Source organism: Phaenicophaeus curvirostris, chromosome 8 (genome assembly GCF_032191515.1).
Source record: "Phaenicophaeus curvirostris isolate KB17595 chromosome 8, BPBGC_Pcur_1.0, whole genome shotgun sequence".
Lineage (NCBI taxonomy): Eukaryota > Metazoa > Chordata > Aves > Cuculiformes > Cuculidae > Phaenicophaeus > Phaenicophaeus curvirostris.
Window position 1 is genome coordinate 10,163,335 of NC_091399.1, and position 19,866 is coordinate 10,183,200.

General features: G+C 51.7%; 1 pseudogene; it reads right to left on the reverse strand.

The window, feature by feature from the left end:
- Nucleotides 1–263: 263 nt before the first annotated feature.
- LOC138723294 (serine/threonine-protein kinase PAK 6-like) lies at nucleotides 264–19,853 on the reverse strand (annotated as a pseudogene).
- Nucleotides 19,854–19,866: the final 13 nt, after the last annotated feature.

Genomic DNA, 19,866 nt, shown 5'->3' on the forward strand with positions numbered 1-19,866 from the left:
CCATCCCTGTCCCTATTTCAGGATCCAGGCCTCCCCTGGAATCTCCTCTTGCTTCAAGAGCCACAGAAGAGGTGAGTGTGACCAGACTTCAAGGTTCACGCTTCCCTTCTGCCTCTGAACTGCAGACAAATTTTAAAGCATCCGGGCACCGCACCAGCTTATGAATAAATCAAGATCTACTTTAATTTAAAACACAAGTGCAAAGGATTCACAACTACAGACGAGCAGGATCGTTTGTTTCAAATTATAAATCTTTTCAAAGCCCTGCTCTTTTACCTTTAATTAAAAAAAAAAAAGGCAGTAAACCTGGAATACAGAAACATTTTACATCAAAATTTTCCAGTGCAGCTAAGGAGGAGCTCAATGAATTCATTGCGAGCAACTTCATCATCCCCAACTCCCCCAGCCAGCCCAGGCGAGCCCAGCGGTCCCTCTGCCGCCCATAGAGCAATGGAGACGCTCGGTTCTGCAGGAGGGGGCTGAGAAGAGGGAGCTGGATCCCCCTCTGCAGAGAAGAGGGAGCTGGATCCCCCTCTGCTGAGAAGAGGCCGCTGAGAAGAGGGAGCTGGATCCCCCTCTGCTGAGAAGAGGGAGCTGGATCCCCCTCTGCTGAGAAGAGGGAGCTGGATCCCCCTCTGCTGAGAAGAAGGAGCTGGATGTCCCTCTGCTGAGAAGAAGGAGCTGGATGTCCCTCTGCTGAGAAGAAGGAGCTGGATGTCCCTCTGCTGAGAAGAGGGAGCTGGATCCCCCCCTGCTGAGAAGAGGGAGCTGGATCCCTCCCTGCTGAGAAGAGGGAGCTGGATCCCCCTCTGCTGAGAAGAGGGAGCTGGATCTCCCTCTGCAGAGAAGAGGGAGCTGGATCCCCCTTGCAGGCATCCCTCTCGCCTCCAGAGCCAACCGAGAGGTGCCCAGCAGCGAGATGGCTGGATCAGTGCAGACCAATTCCATCCCAAATGACTTCAAGTAATTGACTGCGGCTTCAATTTTGAAGCAGGATCTGTAACCGGAGGGAATGGCAGAGGAGAGAGACTATTAACACCTTCTCATTCAACGATGAGGTTCGTTTCTGAGACAGTGGGGCTGTCCCAGGAATAACTTAAATCCCAATAAACGCGTATCTGCAGTTTCAAAACAGGATCCCAGTTCCACATGGAAGATGATCTCCTCGAGACCGCACACGACACACACCAGCACTGTACAACATCACGCCCTGACCGAGACCTAACTGCCTCGAGCAGCTCGCTGAGCACAAAGGGCATCGTACAAAACAGCTAAATCCATTTTAAAACAACCGAAAGAGCTGTTCAGACAACCAGCCACCTTCCAAACATACCAGCAGTGGGATGGAGGGGCAGGGCATTCCCAGGACAAAACATAGAGCAAGAGTTCCTTTCCTCCCTGGGTGGGGGAGGAAGGGCTCAAAGTGCCTCTCGGGGACACAAAACCCTCTCCTGGGATGTGCAGGAGAGCTGGAGCTGTTTCATTCCATCTCCTACAGCATCTCCGGAGCGGCGTTCCTCAGGAGAAAGGGCTTGGGAAAAAAGGTGCTTGGAAAACAAATGTAGAAATGAGCTCTCAGACTCTCCAGCCCAACCAGCGATGAAGTTGTTGCATACGCGGCTTCTCAAGCACCAGAGCCTGGTAGCAAGAAAAGCGTCTTCACCGAGTCCGCTTTGAGCCCCGTATCCAGAGGTTTCTTCCTCCAAAAAGCTTAAGATCATGAAATGGATTCAAGATTGACCACTAAACCTCAGCCGAATTCCTCAGCCAAAGAGAAGCGTGTGGATGCACGAGAGCCATTCCAAAACAAATATACACACATCACATCCGCTCCCTAGGAAAACAGGTTTCTAGGTCCATGTTTAACTGAAGGGAATGAAAATCATCCGTGAAAAAGTCTCAGAGGGAAAAAAAATCAAGTCTTTGTGCATCGTTTGAGAGTTTGGAGGGGTCCATGCCCCATAAACGTGGATTCAGGTTGGGTCGAGACTCCAGTGTAAAACCAACAAAACAAAGATCACATTTCTGATGGGGAATTATTGGTTGGTTCAGTAGTCTGCAGCCAAAGTTTGCAGGAACATTCGGACACACCACATTGCAGCACCGGCTCCTTGGAAGAAGCGATCCCCTCATCAGGAAACACCCGCTCTGTTCTCAAGACGTACTCAGTCCCCTTGGGGTCCAGGGTGCGTTGATTGTCTTCAGCAAGAGAGAAGCCACCAAGGGCTGAGGACACGAGGGCAACAGTCACATGTCATCCTCTAAAGAGATCGCTGACCAGTTCCAAACACCATTGGCAGGGTGAGGCCGCCTGGCCTCGGGATTATGTTTTTATAGGTATATAAATATGATTTTCTCCCATACCTTCTCCTCTGCCAGGTCAGCAGGTGGAGGTGCGTTTCCTGTACTGTTGGATGAGGGGCACCAGGCACTCTGGGAGTCCCATCTGGAGCAAAAAAGGGTGATCCAGAAGTTCTTGGGCCGTCGCTCGCTCCAGCGGATGCCAGGTCTGCATCCTTTCCAAGAAGTCTCTCAGAACCAGGGAGGTCTGTGAAAAAGCAAGCAACCAAGTCAAGCCCCGAGAGGACCAGGCAACAGCTCACGCAAGGTGGGGTTGGTTACAAAGGATGCTCTACAGCTCAATTTTTAACCCCATTTTTGCTCAGAAATGTTGAGATTTATGCTAGAATAATACTTTTCTGTCCTTGGGAGCCACAACATCTACCCGTGTGGCTTTCTTTTCAACAGGGAGCAGCAAATTAAGACAAGACCACCTGCCTCACCCTTCCATCTACGTGAATTTGGGTTCCCATTTTGCTCATGGAATCACTGAGTGTCTTGAGTTGGAAGGGACTCACAAGGATCAAATGTTATTTAATCTTTTCTGCCTTTCAGCTCAAAAATTCAACAGAATTCCTGCTGCCCAAGGCTCATCGCTTGGGGTTGAAGGTTTGATCCATTATTTTTCTGGACACAGACTGTGGAAAAAGTAGTTAAATATAATTCCCAAACAGGGCTTGAGAGTCCAGAAGTCTGATGGCGCCGCTACGAGAAGATAAAGGAACCGCAGAACCCAAAAGCTACGTGACCTCAGCGGGTTTTTGCTTTGAAAGATCGGTTAAAGCCTAGTAAGGAGCCAGACCCCACACCCACAGCACATCTCCTGCTGGTGGTAAAGCCTCTGCATCATTAAAACAGAATCAAAAATGAATTCAGTATATATTTAGTTATTTTGATGCAGACTGAGGGCACCCAGGACCATAACGACTGACCTCAGCGAGCCGTGAACGGAAGGCTGGGTCCACAGCGGGTCCTGAGCTCCACTCAGCAGGGAGACAGGGAGGATGCTCACCAGCCATCCCGAGGTCTTCTGGAAGCCACTTTGCTTCCCAGGACAAGACTATAAAGGGTTTTTGCAGCCCGTGGTAGTCACCTCACCAAGCCAGACCAGAAGGGGCTTTGCAACCACAAAGGAGTGAAGCACCAGGTCCAGGATGTGACCTTGGAATTGTAATTAGCCTAACAAAGGCAGGGAGGGAAGAGCAGCTGTGGATGCGGAGCCTTCGCTCTCGGCTCAGCGGTCTCCTCTGTTAAATAATTCAGTCTTAGCAGCTGCAGATATTCTGATTAATCGGGAAGGCTGGACAGCTTGGAACGCTGCAGAAGCTATTTGATCTGGGATGGAAATGAGAGGAGGACCGCTCAAATTGGGGACTAAAAGGTAATCACTGTATTTCTCATGTCACTGCGACTCTTGTATAAGAAATCGTGAAGCTGAGTTGATCTTCAAAGCAGCTGCAGCATCTCCATGAGTTTCTGCCTGCACTGAGCTCTCCTGCTCTGACCAGAACACACTCTTTGCAGTCCCAAAAGCCACGAAGCTGGAAAATCTCAAGAGCGAGGACCTCCTGTTTGCTTCCCTAGAAGATGAGCTGCTCTATCAAGAAGATATTAACCACTGGGTCTGCCTGAGGCAGCTCTGAGTTGCTCTCAGGTCTGTGCCAGGTGACTTCCCAGCACCAGGGCTGTTTCCCAGCCAGCCACTAGCTGTCAGCACCAGCTCAGTCCACTGAGGTACCAAGGCCAAGGAGGTTCCCCAGGAAACATGTCCTAGCAAGGTGCTTTCACATCCAGCTGTACCAGGAAGGGCTGAGACAGACGTTTCCCCACAATAACCATCAGGTTTGAGAGCGTGTGCCCGGATGCTCACCCTGTGGAAGTTTTTCAGCTTGGGAGGGGTGCTGTCCCAGAGCCTCTTCATTGCCTGGACTGGAGAGTCACTAAAATAAGGGGGTTCTCCATCCACCATCTCGATCACCATGATCCCCAGAGACCAGATATCCACCTGCAGGAGCCAACGCCACATCAGTGCACACAGCTCAGAGCAAAAGAACCTGCTTTGTCGCTTGCACAAAGACCACAACACCCACCACTAATGGTACCGAGAGAAGAAAACATCACAGAATGGTTTGTGTGAGAAGGGACCTCAAAGCCCATGTAGTTCTAGCCCTGCTGCCATGGGCAGGGAAACCTCCCACTGGATCAGGGGCTCCAAGCCCCATCCAACCTGGCCTTGAACCCCTCCAGGGATGGGGCAGCCACCACTGCTCTGGGCAACCTGGGCCAGGACCTCCCCACCCTCACAAAACAACATTTCTCCCCAAGATCTCATCTCAATCTCCCCTGCTGCAGCTCAAAACTGCTCCCCTTGTCCTGTCCCTGCACTCCCTGACCAAGAGCCCCTCCCCAGCTGCTCTAAGGTCTCCCTGCAGCCTTCTCTTCTCCAGGATAAACAACCCCAACTCTCTCAGCCTGGTCTCGCACAGGATGTTCTCCAGCCCTCGGATCATCTCTGTGGCCTCCTCTGCACTCACTCCACCAGCTCCGTGTCCTCCCTGTGCTGAGGATCCAGAACTGGACTTGGGGGTCCAGGTGGGTGTCCCCGAGCGGAGCAGAGGGGCAGGAACCCCTCCCTCCCTGCTGCTCCCATGGCTCTGGATGCAGCCCAGGACATGGGTGGTTTCTGGGCTGGGAGAGCACATTGCCGGCTCCTGTTGAGCTTCTCCTCCCCCAGCACCCCAGGTCCTCCTCAGGGCTGCTCCCGATCCATTCTTCAGCCTGTACTGGTACTCAGGGTCGCTGCTGGACTCCCCACCACAGTTCAGAAGGCATCTTCCCACCTCTGCCCCTGCCACAATGCTGATGCAACACGCAAAGCTCTGCAAGTAACAGCTTCACCTCACCTGGTCGGTTGGTAACCGAGGCTAATCCGTCTGCTCCCACCAGCCCGGAATCCAGAGCTCCCAGCTGTGCCTCCTCCCCTAGTGCCACCAAGGGATTTACTGATCCCTATCAGGCCACGGGCTGCTCCTCGCTGACATCTGTCCTCACCTCAGCAGATACAAACCACCCCGAAGCTTCAGGTATAAGACTGCAGGTTTACACCGTGTTCCCGGAAGAGGAACCTGATTTTCTACTGGTTTAGGAAATATCGATACCATCACAATAAAACCTGTCATCGTAGCGATCGAGCAAGTCCAGAGAAGAGAACGGAGCTGGGGAAGGGGCTGGAGAACAAGAGGAGCGGCTGAGAGAGCTGGGGGTGTTTAGCCTGGAGAAGAGGAGGCTGAGGGGAGACCTCATTGCTCTCTACAACTACCTGAAAGGAGGTTGTGGAGAGGAGGGAGCTGGGCTCTTCTCCCAAGGGACACGGGACAGGACGAGAGGGAATGGCCTCAAGCTCCACCAGGAGGTTCAGGCTGGACATTAGGAAAAAATATTTCATGGAAAGGGTCATTGGTCCCTAGCAGAGGCTGCCCAGGGAGGGCGTTGAGTCACCTTCCCTGGAGGGGTTTAAGGGATGGGTGGACGAGGTGCTGAGGGACATGGTTCAGTATTTGACATGAATGGTTGGACTTGATGATCCGGTGGATCTCTTCCAACCTGGTGATTCTATGATTTGTATTTTAAACAGACTTCAGAGGCTCTTCCTAGCAAAGCCAATGGGTATTTTCCCGAGACATCTGGGAATATCACCTGCTGCCTCTCCTGATGGGAGGGACTCAGTTTCTTACCTTGGTGGCGTACGGTATCCTCGCAATAACCTCTAGGGCCATCCAGTAGGGAGTTCCCACCAGGGACTTTCTTTTGGGCACATCTTTACTGATCTGAGCACAGAAGCCAAAATCGGAGAGTTTGACCTGTCCAAAGAGAAAAACAACCAACCTTAAGGATCGCTTTTAAAGAACGTTGAAGGAAACACCAAAGGCAAAGGGAGTAAGAGGCCAGGGCACAAACAAGAGGCTGAACAGAAAGGGTCCTGCACTTGGGGCACAACAACCCTGGGCAGCTCCAGACTAGAAGTCTGGCTGGAAAGCTGCCTGGAGGAGAAGGACTTGGGGGTGTTAATTGAACAGGAGCCAGCAGGGGCCCAGGGGGCCAAGAAGGCCAAGGGCATCTTGGCTTGGATCAGAAACGGCGTGGCCAGCAGGGCCAGGGAGGTTCTTCTCCCTCTGGACTCGGCACTGGTGAGACTGCTCCTCGAATCCTGGGGTCAGTTCTGGGCCCCTCACCACAAGAAGGATGTTGAGGCTCTGGAGCGAGTCCAGAGAAGAGAATGGGGGTTGAGTCACCTTCCCTGGAGGGGTTTAAGGGACGGGTGGATGAGGTGCTGAGGGATATGGTTTAGTGATTGATGGGAATGGTTGGGCTCGATGATCCGGTGGGTCCTTTCCAACCTGGTGATTCTCTGATTCTATGAAACAAGGAGACAGACCAAGGCTGCAGCACAGATGACGGGAGACAATTTGGCTCAGGAAACTGACCCTTCCAGTCAGCATCAACAGAATGGATTCAAACTTACCCTCTCATTCAGGGTCAAGAGGATGGAGTCGCTCTTGATGTCCTGGTGAATGACCCCCTGCGAGTGGAGGTAGGACAGAGCCTGCAGCACGGAATCACACACGGTTGCGATTCGCTCTTCATTTAGCCTGAAATTACAGACAGAGGAGTTAACGGCATCATCCTGGGCAGCGGGCAGTGCTCATTCACATGTCCTTTTAAAAGCACCCAGGAATTCTGAAGTTGAGTTGAAGATGAATATTTCAGTTCCTTGTGACTATTACTCCTCTCCCTGCCCTCCCTGATCCAGAGCCCCTCCCCAGCTTTCCTGGAGCCCCTTTCAGTCCTGGAAGCAGCTCTAAGGTCTCCCCGCAGCCTTCTCTTCTCCAGGCTCAACAACCCTAACTCTCTCAGCCTGGCCTCATACAGGAGATTCTCCATCCCTCGCATCATCTCCATGGCCTCCTCTGGACTCACTCTAACAGTTCTTCTAGGGCTGCCTTTCCCTGTTGAAAACATTTTTGTCTTGCTGCTCAGCAATTTTACATTTCCATCAGCCGAACCCAGAGAAATTGCATTTTAAAGCCTGCAGCTAAGTTCATTCTGCAAGATGCTGTCTCAAGCAATTCCCATAGGCAAGGCTTCTCCCTGCCAAGGTGCCACAGTAACTGTTGAGACAGCTTTTTTTCTAAAGCAAAGATAATAAAGCTATTGTTCACCAGGCAAATTGTGCAACTTTATCCAGAAAGCATCTAAACAGGTAATTTGGTAGAGAAGAGAGGGATCGTTTACAGGTTTCGTGCATCAGACACTTCGGATGCTCACACTAACTCAAAGGGGCTCCAGGAAAGCTAGGGAGGGGCTCTAGATCAGAGAGGACAGGGATAGGACAAGGGGAAGGGTTTGGAGCTGAAAGAGGGGAGATGGAGATGAAACCTTAGGCAGAAATGTTTTGCTGTGAGGGCGGGGAGGTCCTAGCCCAGGTTTTGGATGCTAACAAATGGTAGCAGATTCCAAGCAGGAAGGACATTGGAATTTTACCCCCCTCTCTGCGTCTGAGCACCAAGAACCCTATCTTTAGAAGCTCTTTCCACTTGGAATACCACCACAAGAACCTTCACAGCCAAATATGAGTGAAAATGGTAGAAAAGCAAAGTGTCTTCAGTAACCGAATCATAGAAGGGTTTGGGTTGGAAGGGCCCTCAAAGCCCATCCAGTCCCACCCCTGGCATAGGCAGGGACACCTCCCACTGGATCAGGGGCTCCAAGCCCCATCCAACCTGGCCTTGAACCCCTCCAGGGATGGGGCAGCCCCCACTGCTCTGGACTAAGATCTCATTTTGATCTCCCCACCTGCAGCTCAAGCCATTCCCTTCATCCTCTCCCTGCCCTCCCTGCTCAAGAGCCCCTCTCCCAGCTTTCCTGGAGCCCCTTTCAGTCCTGGAAGCTGCTCTAATGTCATCTGACCAGGACACCATCTGGTGACCACAAATACACCTGAAGGACAGCAGAGGGCTTCTTTTGCCATTGTGATTTAACCTCGAAGAGGAGATGGGACTTCTCCAACATAGAACCTTTTCATTCCATAGCGCCTGAGTTCTAAGAAAAGCAGAGCCCCTTCTGAGCTCCACTACAAGGTAAACTTCCAGCTAGTCATGCATGGAATTTGGTTTCAGTCAAGCGTCTGCATGGTGTAAAAGAGATGACTGGAGGATTAGCTCCCTCCTGGAGATGCAAATCAGTTATCACCCTCAGCAAATGTTTAATGAGTGGATTTTCTGCCCTGTGAAAAACAGATAACGGCTTGCAGCTCACTTTTGATAAACATTATGGTTATAACAGATCTTGTTTCTACAAGCACTCGGAGGAAGCCTTCATAGAGGACTCAAATCTACACTGAGGTCCCACCCTGAAATTCAGTGGCACTGGTGGGTAGAAACTCCACAGGCCCTTCATAAACCAACTCAGAACGGTGGGTTTGTGCGTAGCAGCTTTGGTTCTACCACCAGCTGAGAGCTACGAGTGCTTCTCCAGATCTGCTGTGCTCCAGCTCAGCACTTTTGAAGAGCACATGTTCTTTCTCCTGCCCAGGATGTGATTCTTACAGCCCGAGATGCCCCTGAACACAGCGCTGGAAGGCTCGACCATCCAAGCATCTCCAAGATCACTCCTTACAGGTGGGGCTGTAGGGGCTACAAAGGACAACGTGCTTTCTTGTGCCTCCCAAACACATCAAAGATGCTGCTCTGGGCAACCTGGGCCAGGGCCTCCCCACCCTCTCAGCAAAACATTTCTCCCCAAGATATCATCTCCATCTCCCCTCTTGCAGCTCAAAACTGTTTCCCCTCATCCTATCCCTGCCCTCCCTGATCCAGAGCCCCTCCTCAGCTTTCCTGGAGCCGCTTTCCGTCCTAGAAGCTGCTCTAAGGTCTCCCCACAGCCTTCTCTTCTCCAAACTGAACAATCCCAACTTTCTCAGCCTGGAGGTTCTCCAGCCCTCGGATCATCTCCGTGGCCTCCTCTGCACTCACTCCACCAGCTCCGTGTCCTCCATGTGCTGAGGATCCAGAACTGGACTTGGGGCTCCAGGTGGGTCTCTCCAAGGGGAGCAGAGAGGCAGGATCCCCTTCCTCCCTGCTGCTCCCACAGCTCTGGATACAGCCCAGGACACAGGGGGTTTCTAGGCTGGGAGCGCACATTGCTGGCTCCTGTTGAGCTTCTCCTCCCTCATCACCCAAGCCCTTCTCTTCAAGACTGCTCCCAATCCATTCGCCGCCCAGCCTTTACTTGGGATTGGGATTGTCCCAACCCTGGTTCAGGTTAACCCGGATTAACGAGAAGCATCAGTAATGAGTAGGAGAAGGGAGTCACGAGCTCTAGGTTCTCGTCTCCAGGTCCGAGCAGCACATGCTGCAGGACTCAGGAAAGCCAGGTAGATGCATGTTTTCAAGAATCAGTTACAGGATGGTGCTTTAAGGACCTCCAAATTGAAGCAGTTTTTAAAGCACATGCTTTGAAAAACCCACAAAAACCACAATAAAAACCCAGCTGCTCACAAGCATTCCAGCCTTGCCACCAAAACTCAGGGGCAACCTGTGCTGCAGAGTTTGAAAATCCTTCCTCCCTCTGTGCCTCTGATCTTCCTGTGTATAAAAGGAAAGAGGATTCATGCCAACGCTGTAAATCACTTTGATGTCTTGGCCTAACTCCCTCTGGGTAATTCTGCGCTGCCTACTGAAAACTCTCTCCCACTGGTCCCTGCAGAGCGTTCCTGCTCATCAGACACGGAAGGAGAGCTCAGGCTTGGGAAAAGCCCTGGGCACCAGGACTGCAGGGGGTGGCCAGCGTGAGGCTGCTCAGAGCCACGTGTCACCTCTACAGCCCCAAACCTGCCCCACGAGCTGCCTGGAGGAGAGGGACCTGGGGGTGTTGGTTGAACACGAGCCAGCAGGGGCCCAGGGGGCCAAGAAGGCCAAGGGCATCTTGGCTTGGATCAGAAATGGCGTGGCCAGCAGGGCCAGGGAGGTTCTTCTCCCTCTGGGCTCGGCACTGGTGAGACCGCTCCTTGAATCCTGGGGTCAGTTCTGGGCCCCTCACCACAAGAAGGATGTTGAGGCTCTGGAGCGAGTCCAGACAAGAGAACGGAGCAGGGGAAGGGGCTGAAGAACAAGAGGAGCGGCTGAGAGAGCTGGGGGTGTTTAGCCTGGAGAAGAGGAAGCTGAGGGGAGACCTCATTGCTCTCTACAACTACCTAAAAGGAGGTTGTGGAGAGGAGGGAGCTGGGCTCTTCTCCCAAGGGACAGGGGACAGGACGAGAGGGAATGGCCTCAAGCTCTACCAGGGGAGGGTCAGGCTGGACATTAGGAAAAAATTTTCACAGAAAGGGTGATTTGTCCCTGGCAGAGGCTGCCCAGGGAGGGGGTTGAGTCACCTTCCCTGGAGGGGTTTAAGGGATGGGTGGACGAGGTGCTGAGGGACATGGGTTAGTGATTGATGGGAATGGTTGGACTTGATGATTTGGTGGGTCTTTTCCAACCTGGTGATTCTATGATTCTATGACTGGGATTGCCAGTGCTCCCCAAAGCACTCCAGCCTTTTGGAGACCTCTCACTCATGCATCCAACCCTGTTTGCTTGAAGCCATGGAGTGAGATCAGAGCCTGTGGGAAGGTGGCTTCGGGATATGCATTCCCATGCCTGCGCTGCTCCCAGGAAGGATAAATCTTGACGTGCTAATGCTCACCCTGGAAATGCTGAGTAATTAAAACTCAACAACATCGAGGTATAAAATACATCATCTATGTAGTTATACAAAAGGTAACAGTGGATCTGACAGAGTCGTGGCTTCCAAAAGAGCAAGCCAATCATTTATATTATAGGGCAAAATGGGAACTTCAAAGCAGGAAGCTTTTTCTCTCTTAGAGTCAGAGAGATTATGAGCAAACTTAATAATATGGGCACGGGAACCCAAAAGTGCCAGCAGAGAAATCTTTAAAAGAGTGCTCATTTTCTCTGTCTCAGACAGAAAATAAAACCACAGAATGGTTTGGGTTGGAAAAGATCTTTAAGGTCATTGAGTCCAACCATCAATCCAGCCCTGCTAGGTCCACAACAGTCCCCAAATACAACACTTACTTGTCTTTAAACACCTCCAGGGATGGTGACCCAACCACCACCACCCTGGGCAGCCTCTGCCAGAGCCCGAGAACCCTTTCAGTAAAGAAATTCCTCCTAATGTCCAACCTAAATCTCCTGGTGCATCTCGAGGCTGTTTCCCCTTGTCTATCACTTCACCAGGGAGAAGAGACCAACTCCCACCTCTCCACAACCTCCTTTCAGGCAGTTGTAGACAGCGATGAGGTCTCCCCTCAGCCTCCTCTTCTCCAGGTTAAACAGCCCCAGGTCCCTCACCTGCTCCTCATAAGGCCTGTGCTGCAAACTCTTCCCAAGCTCCGTTCCCTTCTCTGGACTCACTCCAGCCCCTCAATGTCCTTCTTGGAGTGAGGGGCTCAAACTGAGCCCAGGATTCGCGGTGTGGGCTCCCCAGCGCTGAGCACAGGGGGACAATCCCTGTCCTGCTCCTGCTGGCCACCCCATGCCCGATCCAAGCCAGGATGCTGGTGGCCTTCTTGGCCAACTATCTTCACCCAACTATCAATCAACACCCCCAGGTCCTCCTCCTCCATGCAGCTTTCCAGCCGCTCTTCCCCAAGCTTGGAGAGGATAGAATTTAATTCTGTGCACTTCTTGAACAAGGATTTTTGCCAACAGTGCAATCTGCATAAGCCCAACACACACAGAGCTCATTCCACACACGAAGGCCTTGAAAGGATGATTTACAGATGCTGGCATCGGGGTGCAGGGATGCGCAAACACCAACTGCCTGTCACAAGCGACTTCCTCCCCATTCACCAGCTCCACCCCTGCCATCCTGTGCAGACACGCTCATGGCAATGAAGCATTTGTTTCCCAACTCTCGTTTTGTTTCACGAGAAGGGGGCAAAAAAAACTCTTATATAACCTAAAGCATGCGAAAGGGAACACAACATGCACGCAAGCTCACACACGTCTGTCCAACCACGTGTAAGGTTATTTCCTGCTCCTTTGACAGCCCTGGTATCCACCTCCTCGATCTCTGGATGCGTTGAGATGTCGTTGGTTCTTCAACTCCTTCCCCTCATATTTGGGGGAAAGGGAAGAGAACTCAACTTTCTCAGGGTGACTGGAGGCACCCACCTCCCCATGTTGTACCAAAGAGAAGAGCAACCAACCTTCTCGTGGTGAAAGGGGACAGGACAAGAGGGAATGGCCTCAAGCTCCACCAGGGGAGGTTCAGGCTGGACATTAGGAAAAAATTTTTCATGGAAAGGGTCATTGGGCACTGGCAGAGGCTGCCCAGGGAGGGGGTTGAGTCACCTTCCCTGGAGGGGTCTAAGGGACGGGTGGACGAGGTGCTGAGGGACATGGGTTAGTGGTTGATGGGAATGGTTGGACTCGATGATCCGATGGGTCTCTTCCAACCTGGTTATTCTATGATTCTGTGACTGTAGGCACCCACCACCCACCACATTCAAACACCTGCATCCCCTCTCCACCTATGACTGTGCATGTCTTACATGTTATAATTACCCATCATCATCTCCATTTGTAGGGAAGACAAAGGTTTTCATCACTGGAGGCCGTTAAGAGCAGCTTAGATAAACAACCAGCAGTGATGGCACAGATCCATCACCGGGATGGGAGACTTACTAGGCAACCTCAAGAGCTTTCTTTACTTTACTTCTACTTTTTTTCAGGTTGGAGAAGTCCCATCAGATCATCAAGTCCAACCATTCCCATCAACCACTAAACCATGTCCCTCAGCACCTCGTCCACCCATCCCTTAAACCCTTCCAGGGAAGGTGACTCAACCCCCTCCCTGGGCAGCCTCTGCCACCGCCCAGTGACTCTTTCCGTGAAATATTTCTTCCTAATATCCAGCCTAAACCTCCCCTAGTGGAGCTTGAGGCCATTCCCTCTCATCCTGTCCCCTGTCACTTGGAAGAAGAGCCCAGCTCCCTCCTCTCCACAACCTTCCTACTTCTCTCACAGGCGGCTTCAAGCACAACCAAACACGGCCACACAGGGACACAGTTTGACTTCCAGCCTCTGTTCCTCCTTGTGAGAGAGCTGAGGCTCTTGCTAGAGGAGAAAGAAGTGGTTGCTTTTCCTCTACTCGGGCACGGGCCACCAGCCAGCAGATCATAGAAACGTAGGATAGAATAGTTTGGTTGGAAGGGACCTCAAAGCATGTCCAGTTCCAAACCCCAGGGACACCTCCCACTGGATCAGCCTCACCTCAGCTGGCCTCAAACACCTCCATGGGGCATCCACAACTTCTTTAGACAACCTGTGCCAGAGCCTCCCCACCTCCACAGGAAAACATTTCTTCCGAATATCTTATTTCAATCTCTCCTCTTTCAGCTGAAAACCCTTCCCCTCATCCTACCCCTGCACTCCCTGATCAAGACCCCTCCCTGGCTTCCCTGGAGCCTCTTGGAAGTCCTGGAAGCTGCTTTTTGTGTGGCCCAACTATGCTACTGAAACAGAAGGGCAAAAATAAGCAAGTCCCCTACCTCCTTCCCAACCTACGCTCCTGCCAGTACGGCTCCACCAAGAAGCCTTTCTCCTGTAGACCCAGCTACACTTTCCAGCTCTGTGTAGGGGCAGTAGGGGGAATGGATTTAAATTGGAAAGCGGAAGATTTAGATTAAATGTTAGGAAGGAATTCTTCATGATGAGGGTGGGGAGGCCCAGGCTACCCAGAGCAGTGGTGGCTGCCCCATTCCTGGAGGGGTTCCAGGCCAGGTTGGATGGGGCTTGGAGACCCTGATCCAGTGGGAGGTGTCCCTGCCCATGGCAGGGGTGGGACTGGATGGGCTTTGAGGTCCCTTCCAATCCAAACTGTTCTGTGATTCTACAAGCTTAGGCAGGCCACGCGCTCCCCCTGTCCAGGACTATTTTGATTTCAGCATTAGTCATACCAATAACAGATGGTCGCAGGCTGCTTGCAATTCACTTTGTTCAGCTGCCTAAGTAACCTCTGCAACTGCAAAGTCAACTGTGCCCTTGCTCAGAAATACTGGATAACGGTACCTTCATCTGCAGGAAGGGGCCCGACTTGTTCAAGCCACTGGAGAACGGGAACACGCTGTGCAACAGCCTCCTCTTCAAGCTGTTCTCCCTCTATTTGGAGCTAGGGCTGCCCTCCCCGGAGGGTCTGGAGTTTGCATGGCATAGGAGACAAGGCTAAGGCCAACACTCTTCTGAGCTCTTTCTTCCCATCTTCTCGTTCTCCCCCAGCAGGATCGGCATGTGCTGCAAACCAAAGGAGCGCTGGAGGCAGCTGCCGTCGGCGTCCTGGAACTCGGAAGGCCCGAGGGACTGGGCTTTCATGACCAAACTGTTGGGATGAGGTTGTCCTTCCAAGCGGGGTTTATAATCCAGCCACATTGTCTGCCCCCGGGTCACCTTGGTGCCACCATTGCAATTGAGGTAGTTGCCGTATTTGTCCGCCCAGTCCACTTTGGGACTCTGGAGATACACGTCTGGGGGTCTGTCTTCCCCCAGGAGCCCGAGGGACTGAGCTCTCCTCCTGCTGGTGGCGCTCCTGCCCCTCAGCGTGTTCGAGCTGATGGCAGAAAGCTTCTGGATGTCATTGAGGATCCCGGAGATGTAACCTTCCACTTCCACTGTGCTGCCTCTCACCACCGTCTGTGAAACACAAGGGTTAGAGGCATAAAAATGAGGGCTCAGCTTATCTTGACAAAAGGTCAGGCTGCGTCCAGACAAAGACTACTCAGGGAATTTAGGAGAAACACAGAAATGTCGCTTTCTGTCTTTGTTTTATTGTCCTTCAAAAGAAGAGATGCTGGGTCACATCCTTCCTTCAGAGGCAGCAGAGCTTTCAGCCAGAACAGGGAATTCTGCTGCTGCGCTCACATTGGAAAGGACAATTCTAGAGCAAAACCAAGGTGTTTAGCAGCCCTGACCCTCTTGTGCTGAAACTGCGCCACGCTGCATCACCAACTGGGGTCCAAAAAGCTCCTGAGAGCATTTGTGGCCCCAAGTTACACGTCCGAAGCTCTATCTGCAAAAATCACCTTGCTGCTCCAACCCAAGATCCATTTACCCCCCTAACATTGTAATCAGCCTCCCCTAGTCTAGTTCTGGACAATTCCTGAAAGGAGGTTGGGGTGAGGTGGGTGCTGGGCTCTTCTTCCTGGGACAAGCCAAGGAGAAATGGCTTCAAGTTGCACCAGGACAGATTCAGGTTATAAACTAGGAGGAATTTCTTTACAGAAAGGGTTCTCAGACAGTGGCAGAGGCTGCCCAGGGTGGTGGGTGAGTCCCCATCCCTGAAGGTGTTTAAAAGATGAGTAGATTTCATACTTGGGGACATGGTCAGGTGGTGGACCTAGCAGGGCTGGATTGATGGTTGGACTTCCTTTATGACAGAACCATAGAACAGTTAAGGTTGGAAGGGACTTTGAAGATCCTCTGTTCCAACCCACAAAAAGTCTTAAAGTTCTTTTCCAAGCAAAACCATTTGGTGATTCTGTGGATTTCTGCTAGTGCATCTTATTCCTGCCCAGCAAAGATGACACTGTTCCAACTCTGCATCCCTCTGCCCGTCTGCCAAGCTATTCTAATTAAAAATGATGAAAAAAGGGTCATGGCAACTCACAACTGCCTTGTAAGCAAACTGGCAAGAACAAGGCTTCTGTCCAAGCAAGCAACAGCTCTATACAACAAGACATTTGAAGCTGCTGGTATATTACGTTGTGCTCTACCTTGTTTGTTCTGGAACCCAAAAGCTTACGGAAGATTTTTTAGTGCTGGAAATCAAAATGTTTTGCTTCCTCATGGGAATTCACAGCACAGGATCATCATTGAGATGAGATTCTGTAAAGAAATGTTTTTCTGTGAGGGTGGGGAGGCCCAGGTTGGCCTGAGCAGTGGGGGCTGCCCCATCCCTAGAGGGGTTCAAGGCCAGGTTGGATGGAGCTCGGAGCCCCTGATCCAGTGGGAGGTGTCTGGGTGGGACTGGGTGGGCTGTGAGGTCCCTTCCACTCAAACCATTCCATAATTCTACAATAAAACCCAACATTATTTTAAGATTCTTCTCTAGCTTTTAAAAGACTGCTGGGTATTCCATCCTTTTGCTCTTAAGGGCTTGAACCTTATTTCAGCTTTCACCATCTACAGGCTTAATGAGTCATCGATGAGAGTCCTGACCAGGATTAGACACAGGACAGACTCCAGTCGATCTCCTGCACGTTTCTGCTTTGGCAGTGATGCCTCACACAGTCGTTTGCAATATATTTCTCCCAGTAGTTAGGAAAACCTGCCCAGTTTGCTCTGGGAATGCCTTAGGTACAGAACCAAGACCTCAAGTGAAGTCACGATGTCGGAGAGCGCTATCATTCCTTCCTGCCCCAAAGCCTGACACCCTGTGATTGATGGAAATAGTGCTGCTTGACATGATTTGTTCCTGATAAATCCAGGCTGCTTCTAGCTATTACCCTGCTATCTCCTAGGAAGTGGCTGCGAACAGATTACTTGCTCATTTGTTCCAGCCTCTTTCTGGGAATTGAAATTATTCCGACTGATCTGCAATTCCTTGAATTCCATTAGGCCTGGCTGGCTTGAAAATATGGAACTCAGAATGATGGAATGGTTTGGCTTGGAAGGGACCTCAAAGCCCATCCAGTCCCACCCCTGCCCTGGGCAGGGACACCTCCCACTGGATCAGGGGCTCCAAGCCCAATCCGACCTGGCCTGGAACCCCTCCAGGGATGGGGCAGCCACCACTGCTCTGGGCAATCTGGGCCAGGATATCTCCATCTCACAGTGAAGAATTTCTTCCCAAGATCTCATCTAAGTGTCCCCCCTCCCACTTCAAAGCCATTCCCCCTCATTCTATCCCCACATGGCCTTGTAAAAAGCTCCCCCCCAGCTTTCCTGGAGCCCCTTTCAGTCCTGGAAGCTGCTCTAAGGTCTCCCCGCAGCCTTCTCTTCTCCAGGATGAACAACCCCAACTCTCTCAGTCTGGCCTCATAGCAGAGGTTCTCCAGCCCTCGGATCGTCTCCGTGGCCTCCTCTGGACACGTTCCATACCTTTCTTTTATTTGAGATTCCAGAACTGCACGCAGTTAACTTATCTAAGAAGTCTCATTTCTGCTCATGTTTCCTTATTCCAGCCTACACTCTTCCCCCATCGTGCCCGTGTTAACCGCATGAGCCCGCTGATCACACTTAATCCTTTCCATAAAGACTGAAGAACAATCATTAAACATTTAAGAATTGAGTGTGAGCTGTTATTAACCGTCTTCCAAAATAAGCAGTGAACAAATTCTTTCCTTCACCCTCCTGCTCAGTTTACTTACAGTGTCCCCTTAGTGCCCTGTATGTTCTTTGAGAATAACATCTCCTTTTGTGCTTTGGCTTCCAGTTTCGTCTGTACATAAATTTCTATTTGCCCTGCATAACTTGATCCAGTTTCCACTGGAAAAAAAAAAACTTCTGAGCAATCCTCTCGCAGTTTAAGCTCATTACAGAGCTCCTGATGTAACAAAGTTTGTCTCCTATTACACATTTTATCTCTTTGGATCACGGACCTATCTCCTATTTTATTTCAAATCTCAAAGCACATTCACCACCATAAACCAGGAGATCACAGAATCACTAGGTTGGGAAAGACCCGCTGGATCACTGAGTCCAACCATTCCTACCACGATGATACCTCCTTCCATTTTCTTTTACCTCTTCTCCCAAGGACAAGAGGGAATGGCCTCAAGCTCCACCAGGAGAGGTTCAGGCTGGACATTAGGAAAAAATATTTCACAGAAAGGGTGATTTGTCCCTGGCAGAGGCTGCCCAGGGAGGGGGTTGAGTCACCTGCCCTGGAGGGGTTTAAGGGACGGGTGGACGAGGTGCTGAGGGACATGGTTTAGTGATTGATGGGGATGGTTGGACTCGATAATCCGGTGGGTCTCTTCCAACCTGGTGATTCTATGATTCTATGGTGATGGAATTATTGTGTTTCATTTCCTTTTCCAAGAGCTCGCCCCACATCTCTCTCTCTGCACACGGCTGGTCCTCATGGTCCCTCAGGACACACAGTCTCCAGTCACCGTTACGAAGACAGCCACCTAAACGCATCCATCTACAGGATCAGGTCCTTGTTCCTCCCTACTGAAGGACTTGTTCAAAGAAATTCTATCTGTGCTGCTCCGTTTTCTCTTCAACTGCTGTTTTATGGACCCTTTTAGCCAAACCCCTTGTTGAATCCCTTGCCTCTCATTCACTTGGCCATCCATGAACAGCAAGCAAGCGCTACCCGGCTCTCTCCCTCCCATTCAGGCTTCCCTGTCAACTTAATTACCAGCCAAATTTCCTCACCCACAAGGATGACAAACTTGCTAAACCAGGTCTCTCTGCAAATTCTCCTCTTCCCTCCCCTGTATGACAGCTGAACATCCTAGGCCTTCTCAGCTCCCACGGGAGCTTCCAGAGGTCCTAGAATCATAGAATCACCAGGTTGGAAGAGACCCATCGGATCATCAAGTCCAACCATTCTTATCAAACACTAACCCATGTCCCTCAGCACTTCATCCACCCGTCCCTTAAACCCCTCCAGGGAAGGTGACTCAACCCGCTCCCTGGGCAGCCTCTGCCACTGCCCAATGACTCTTCTGTGAAATATTTTTTCCTAATGTCCAGCCTGAACCTCCCCTGGCGGAGCTAGAGGTTCCTCCAGGGAAAGGCGTGCAGCAAGCAGCTGATCCCAGTGCAGAACCTGCTGGGAACAGCACAGAGCTCTGCAGGGATCATATCTTGGACCCAGCTCCTGGATCCAGCCTGCCCAGATCCCTCCGCAGAGCCTCGGCCCATTGATCCAGCCTGCCCAGATCCCCCTGCAGAGCCTGGGCCCGTGGATCCAGCCTGCCCAGATCCCTCCACAGAGCCTGGGCCCGTGGATCCAGCCTGCCCAGATCCCCCTGCAGAACCTGGGCCCGTGGATCCAGCCTGCCCAGATCCCTCCACAGAGCCTGGGCCTATTGATCCAGCCTGCCCAGATCCCTCCACAGAGCCTGGGCCCGTGGATCCAGCCTGCCCAGATCCCTCCGCAGAGCCTGGGCCCGTGGATCCAGCCTGCCCAGATCCCTCCGCAGAGCCTGGGCCCATTGATCCAGCCTGCCCAGATCCCTCTGCAGAGCCTCGGCCCATTGATCCAGCCTGCCCAGATCCCTCTGCAGAGCCTCCTTACCCTCCAGCAGATCCACACTCCTGCCCAGTTTAGTGTCATCTGGAGACTTGCTCAAGGAGCTCTCGATCCCCTCATCCAGGTGATGGATAAAGACATTGGACAGAAGTGGCCCCAGCACTCCTTGTCCTGGCCATCCAGCCCAGTTTTGCTCTCAGCAGGGAGGGCGTCCGTCCAGGCCACTGGCAGCCAGTTTCTCAAGCAGAACAGTGAGAAATG